Here is a 6,015-nt window from a genome sequence, read left to right on the forward strand (position 1 = left end):
TACATTGACAAAGTACATCCATTGAGTACACCAATAGTTGTTTGATCACTTGAAGTGAATAAAGATCCGTTCCGACCTCCAGAAGAGGATGAGGAAGTCCTTGGTCCTGAAATATCATATCTTAGTGCAATTGGTGCATTTATGTATCTTGTTAATGCTATAGGGCCTGGCATAACATGTTATATTTATTTACTAGCAAGATATAACTCTTCTCTTACACTGAGACATTGGAACTAGATTAAGCATATATTGCGAGATTTAAAGGGAACTCTTGATATGAGCTTGTTTTTTTCAAACAAAGATAGTGCAGATCTTGTTGGTTATGCAGATGCAGGATATATATTTGATCCCTATAAACCTCGATGCCAAATTAGCTACGTGTTTACATGTGGAGCAAGTAGGGAATGCATATGGTTGAGATCAGTGATTCATTTCATTCGAGAAAAATGTGGTTTGGAATGTGATAGAAGACCCATAATTTTATACAAAGACAATGATGCATGCATAGTTCCAATTGAAGGGAGGATTTATAAAAGGAGATAGAATGAAGCACATTTCACCAAAATTATTCTACACAAATGATCTTCAGAAAAATGGTAACGTTGATGTGCAACAAATCCGTTTAACTGAAAATCAGGTAGATTTGCTCACCAAGTCTTTGCCAACTGCAACCTTCAAGAAGATGTTGCACAAGATTGAAATGTGGAGACTTAGGTATTTGAAATAACGTCTTTGTACTGTTTCTTCCTTGCCCAAGTTTTTTCCCACTGGGTTTTCCTAATAAGGTTTTTAATGAGTCATCTTGCAATGTATATTATTAGTGTACTCTTTTTCCTTGACTAGGGTTTTTTCCCACGGGATTTTTCCTAGTAAGGATTTAATGAGTCACTTAATAATGAACATCCAAGGGGGAGCGTCATGAAAATATTATTTATTTATTACTCCACTGTAGATAATCTTTCTGAAGAAGATTATGCATTTAGTACTCAATTGAAGTTTATCTACAAGCAACTGATACAGGCAGGTTGCAAGCAACTCAATGAAATGACTTGCAGCAGCTTCTTATTAAACACAAGCTTCGAGCATCTCATATACACAGCTTACAAGCAGCTCAAGAAAAGTCTTGTAGCTGCTTCCTGAAAAGCCTTGCAGTTGCTTCCTGAAAAGTTTCACAGTTGCTTCCTTTCTTCTATAAATAGAGGAGATTTCAGTTCATTATGTACATCAGGTTGAAGTTGAATAATATATCAATCTCTCTATACTTGTCTTTGATTTATTTACTTTACAGTTTTTATTTTATAACAAAAAGTAAGATATTAGTAAAATATTGTGACATAGACTCTACCTTAGAATTTTATTTGTTGTGTTAGATGGCCACTATAGATATCCGTTAGGAATAAGTTTAAATTTATTTACTATGCTAACGATAGGTGTAAATTTAGACGAAAAGTATAATGGGGGATACATGTAAACTATTTTCAATAGTATAGGGATAAATCTGGATCTTTTTCCTTCTTTATAATTTAAAAATGAAGATAGGTAGTACAACGGAGAACAAGGTTTCTAGCCGACAAGCTAGTAAAAGTATGTACGCCTAATGCGTACGCCTATCTTTATGCATGTGGGAATGAGTTGGGTGGAATATAAGAGGAAGAAGAGAAAGAAAAATAGGAAAAAGTAGATTCTAATACATTATTTTAAATATAATTGGTAACTTGAATATCAACTTATAATTAAGTTAAAAATTCAATATTAAGCCTAAATAGGTTTCAAAAGTAGTATCGATAAGTAACAATTCCTTTTTTTAACAAGGTTTGTTTGACTTTCGGGAGATAAAAATATGGTCAAACCAAATTAGCCTTTTGAAACTATTATAGGCCCAAAACGGATTTGGTCTAAGCAACTAACAATTGAGAAAACTACCCTATACAAAAACAAAAAACGAGATTTTTACATAATAAGTCACTTATTTAAAACTATTTGTTTAAATAACATCATCTTTGATTTATTATTAAATGTAATGACCCGGCTGGTCATTTTTGAGTGTATTAGCCCTGACCCTCTATTTATGTCCTTCTTTGTGTTATACTCTAGTTACGTGACTTGCCGAGAGGTATGGTTTTTGGTTTCAGAGGTAAATGGGACACAGAGTCCCAAAATCGGAAGTTTAAGTCATAGGAGTCGCCATAGTTTGATTTGTGCGAAGACAACTCCGGAATGGAGTTTTGACGGTCCCAATAGCTCCGTAGGGTGATTTTGGTCTTAGGAGCGTGTTCGGATGTTGATTGGGGGCTCGTACGTCATTTCGGCGTTAATTGGGAAAAGTTACAAAGTTGGAAGATTTTGGAAATTTGACCGGGAGTGAACTTTTTTTATATCGAGGTCAGATTCAGGTTCAGGAAGTTGGAGTAGGCCCGTACTTGTGTGAAATATTTGAGATCAATCGGACTTGATTTGATAAGTTTCGGCATCGGATGTGAAAGTTAGACGTGCTAAAGTTCATTAGGCTTGAATCGATGCGCAATTCATGTTGTTTGATGTTATTTGATGTGATTTGAAGCCTTGACTAAGTTCGTATCGTGTTTTAGGACTTGTTGGTATAATTGGTTGAGGTCTCGGGGGCGATTCAGATCGATATCAGATCATTTTTGGACCTATGCAATTGCTGAAGCTCCCAGCTTCTGATGTCATCGCACCTGTGGTGGGATTGGGCGCAGGTGCATACACGCATAAGCGAGCTGTGGGTCGCAGATGCAAACCTGTCCTTGCCCAACAGTGGTCGCAGGAGCTGAAATTTTATCCGCAGAAGGGCCTTCGCTTCTACTATGGCGGGTGCGCAGAAGCGCTAGTGGTCGCAGGTGCGACATTGCATCCGCAGAAGCGGGCTCGCAGGTGCGATCCATTGACCGCAGAAGCGGTACCCCTGGACATAAGTTCTTTCCGCACCTACGATGGTTTTCCCGCAGGTTCTTGGGATGCAGATGCGGAATCACTGGGCAGAAAAGGGGAAAAATCGAGGGCTTGCTCTCATTTTCATTTTGGGACTTTGAGAGCTCGGATTTAGGCGAGGTTTTGAGGGATTTTCAGAGGATGCATTTGGGTAAGGATTCTTGATTCGTTTTTGATTAATTCCCATGAATCTACTATTAATTACACTTTTTAATTATGGTTTTGGAGTTTAAAATTGGGGAAAATGTGTAGAAGTTCTTAGGCCAAGTTTTTGGGTTTTGAAAGACTAAATGAGGTCGAATTTGGATAATTCTTGTATGGTTGGACTCGATATCGACTGGGTGTTTGGATATTTATCATTTTGGTCGGGTTCCGAGATGCAGGCCCGGGTTGACTTTTTTAGGCGATTTTTCCAATTCTTGCTAAAATCATAATTTCATTATTTAGATTAGTTTCCTATAGTTATATTTATAGTATGTAATTATTTTTGGCTAGATTTGAGCCGTTCGGAGTTGAAAAGTCGAGGGAACGGCCTTCTTATTGATTGATTGAGCTAGGTTTGAGGTAAGTGACTTGTCTAACCTTGTGTGGGGGGAATTCCTCTTAGGATTTGGTATTGTTATGGTAATTTACAATATGTGAAGGCCGTGTATGCGAGGTGATGAGTGCGTACTCGGGCTAAATGTTAAAAATCCGATCTGCTAAGTAGTTTCCTTTTATTTCCTTAATTGAGTTACTCTAGCATGTGTAGTCATCATGTTTAGCCTAATTTCATATGTCTACGTACCTTATCTCTTATTTACAATTTGTACAACATGCTTAGTTGAATTACATGCTTCCTTGATTCCGTATTCATTATTTAGCTGTGGAATTCTTTGCCTGAAATATCATTGTTTCATTTGTTATGTTTTGGTTTTTGTGATTTTTGTTGAGGTGATTTGATTGGTTGTGGCACGAGGTTTCTGCCGTGCGGATTGTTACTGTGGCATAAGGTTTTTGCCGTGCGGATTGTTATTGTGGCACGAGGTTTCTGTCATACGGATTATTATTGTGGCACGGGGTTTCTGCCGTGCGGATTGTTATTGTGGCATGAGGTTTCTTCCGTGCGGTTGATATTATAAGGAGAGATTGTGAGATATTTACTTTTGGAACTACGAGGCGGTACCTCGAGAGTTCCTCTGTTGATTTCCTCTACTTGCTATATTGTTTGTTGTTGTTGTTGTTGTTGTTGTTCTTTAACTTGTAAGATTCTTTCTTCCTTACGTGTTGTATTTGTCTTCTTGATTTCATGTTGCTACCTTCCATAAATTTCTATTGTTACACTTCCCTGACACTTTAATATGTCATTATATCTTCTGCTTTGTTTCTTATTAGTCCTAATAGGGCCCTGACCTGACCTTGTCACTACTCTACCGAGGTTAGGCTTGGCATTTACTGGGGTACCGTTGTGGTGTACTCATACTACTCTCTGCACATATTTTTGTGCAGATCCAGAATCATCCTATCAGCCTCGATATTATAGGGTGCTGCTGCTACATGGAGATTTCAAGGTACACCTGCCTGCGTCCGCAAGTCACAAAGTCCCCTTTTATCCCGTCGTTTCCTTGTTTCTTTATGTTTTAATAGAGAGTGATGTATAGGATATTTGCAACACTGTATCTAGAGCTTGTGACTTATATCTACTGGGTTTTGGGAGTTGTTTATACTTTGAGTTGCAGATTTTATTTATTACAGTTGTTGACATTTTGAGTCTTAGCTTAATATTTCACTTATTCTCCATTCTTGTTAGGCTTACCTAGTCTTAGAGACTAGGTACCGTTACGATATCCTACGGAGGAAAAGTGGGTCGTGACATTAAAATAGCAAATTCATTTACAATTCCAGCACATTAAAGGTTTAGACATTAAATGACTAACAAATTTTAAAAATTACTTATCCACAAATTAAGGGATTAATTTATACTTTCTCTCGCATCACAATTAACAGTTCTGTTTTTCTCTCCAATCTTCATCCATATCTCTTACTTTTAATATTCTATCAAAGTTTCTCCAAGTCTCTCCCCACTCCTTCTAGACTCCACCATCCTTTTTCCATGATCGTAGTTAGATTCACCAAAATTGTTACAAAAACTAAAGTGAGAAATGGCAGAAGCTTTCTCGCAAAGCTTTTAGCGAGAAAACAAGGCACTTGTAAATTTTGAATTATACCATACATGTTATATTTACAATATATTATTGGTATATTTCTTTGTCTAAATACAAGTTGGTGGTGACTTATGTTACCTGTCACGACCCAAATTCCCCTATAGGCCGGGATGACGCCCAACGTCGTCGCTAGGCAAGCCAATGGTGAACTAGACATGTATTTGTTCTTTTTAATAATTTCAAAGTAGTTGATTTTCTTATTTATTAAGTAGATTAAAAGTGGAAAAATTATTGTAACATAAAGCATAAACTAATGAAAGAGCAAATGCAGTGAAATAATACTCAAAACCATAAAGTGTCTACTAGAATGTTCCCAAAACTCGGTGTCACAAGTGTATGAGCAACTAGAAGAATATACAAACCACTTATGTTACTGTCTAAAATAAGATAGATAGAAAGTAAATACAAAAGAGAGACTGTAGGAGTTGCAGAACGGACTCAGAGAGCAGCTCACCACTATGCTTCAGGGTATCGGGGCTGCGCGCCTGAATGACTGCCAGATGCACCTGTCTCAGATCCTGCACGATTAGTGCAGAAGTGTAGCGTGAGTGCATAAATAACATGTACCCAGTAAGTATCTAGTCTAACCTCGAAGAAGTAGTGACGAGGGGTCGACATTGACACTTACTATGGGCCAATAAATAAGTACAAAAATTCTAAATAGGCATGGAATACATCAATAATAATAACACAATAACAAATAGTAAATAGGTGATTCTTTAACTAGAAGTCAATTTAAAAATCTCTAATTAGCACACACAAAATTCCACGAAAACGGCCATCAAGTAAACTATATTTTCTCAAGTCATGAAAATAAAATCAATTGTAATCGAATTCCGAACATTAACATGTACGATTTATG

This window comes from Nicotiana tabacum, chromosome 12 (genome assembly GCF_000715075.1).
Source record: "Nicotiana tabacum cultivar K326 chromosome 12, ASM71507v2, whole genome shotgun sequence".
Taxonomy (NCBI): domain Eukaryota; kingdom Viridiplantae; phylum Streptophyta; class Magnoliopsida; order Solanales; family Solanaceae; genus Nicotiana; species Nicotiana tabacum.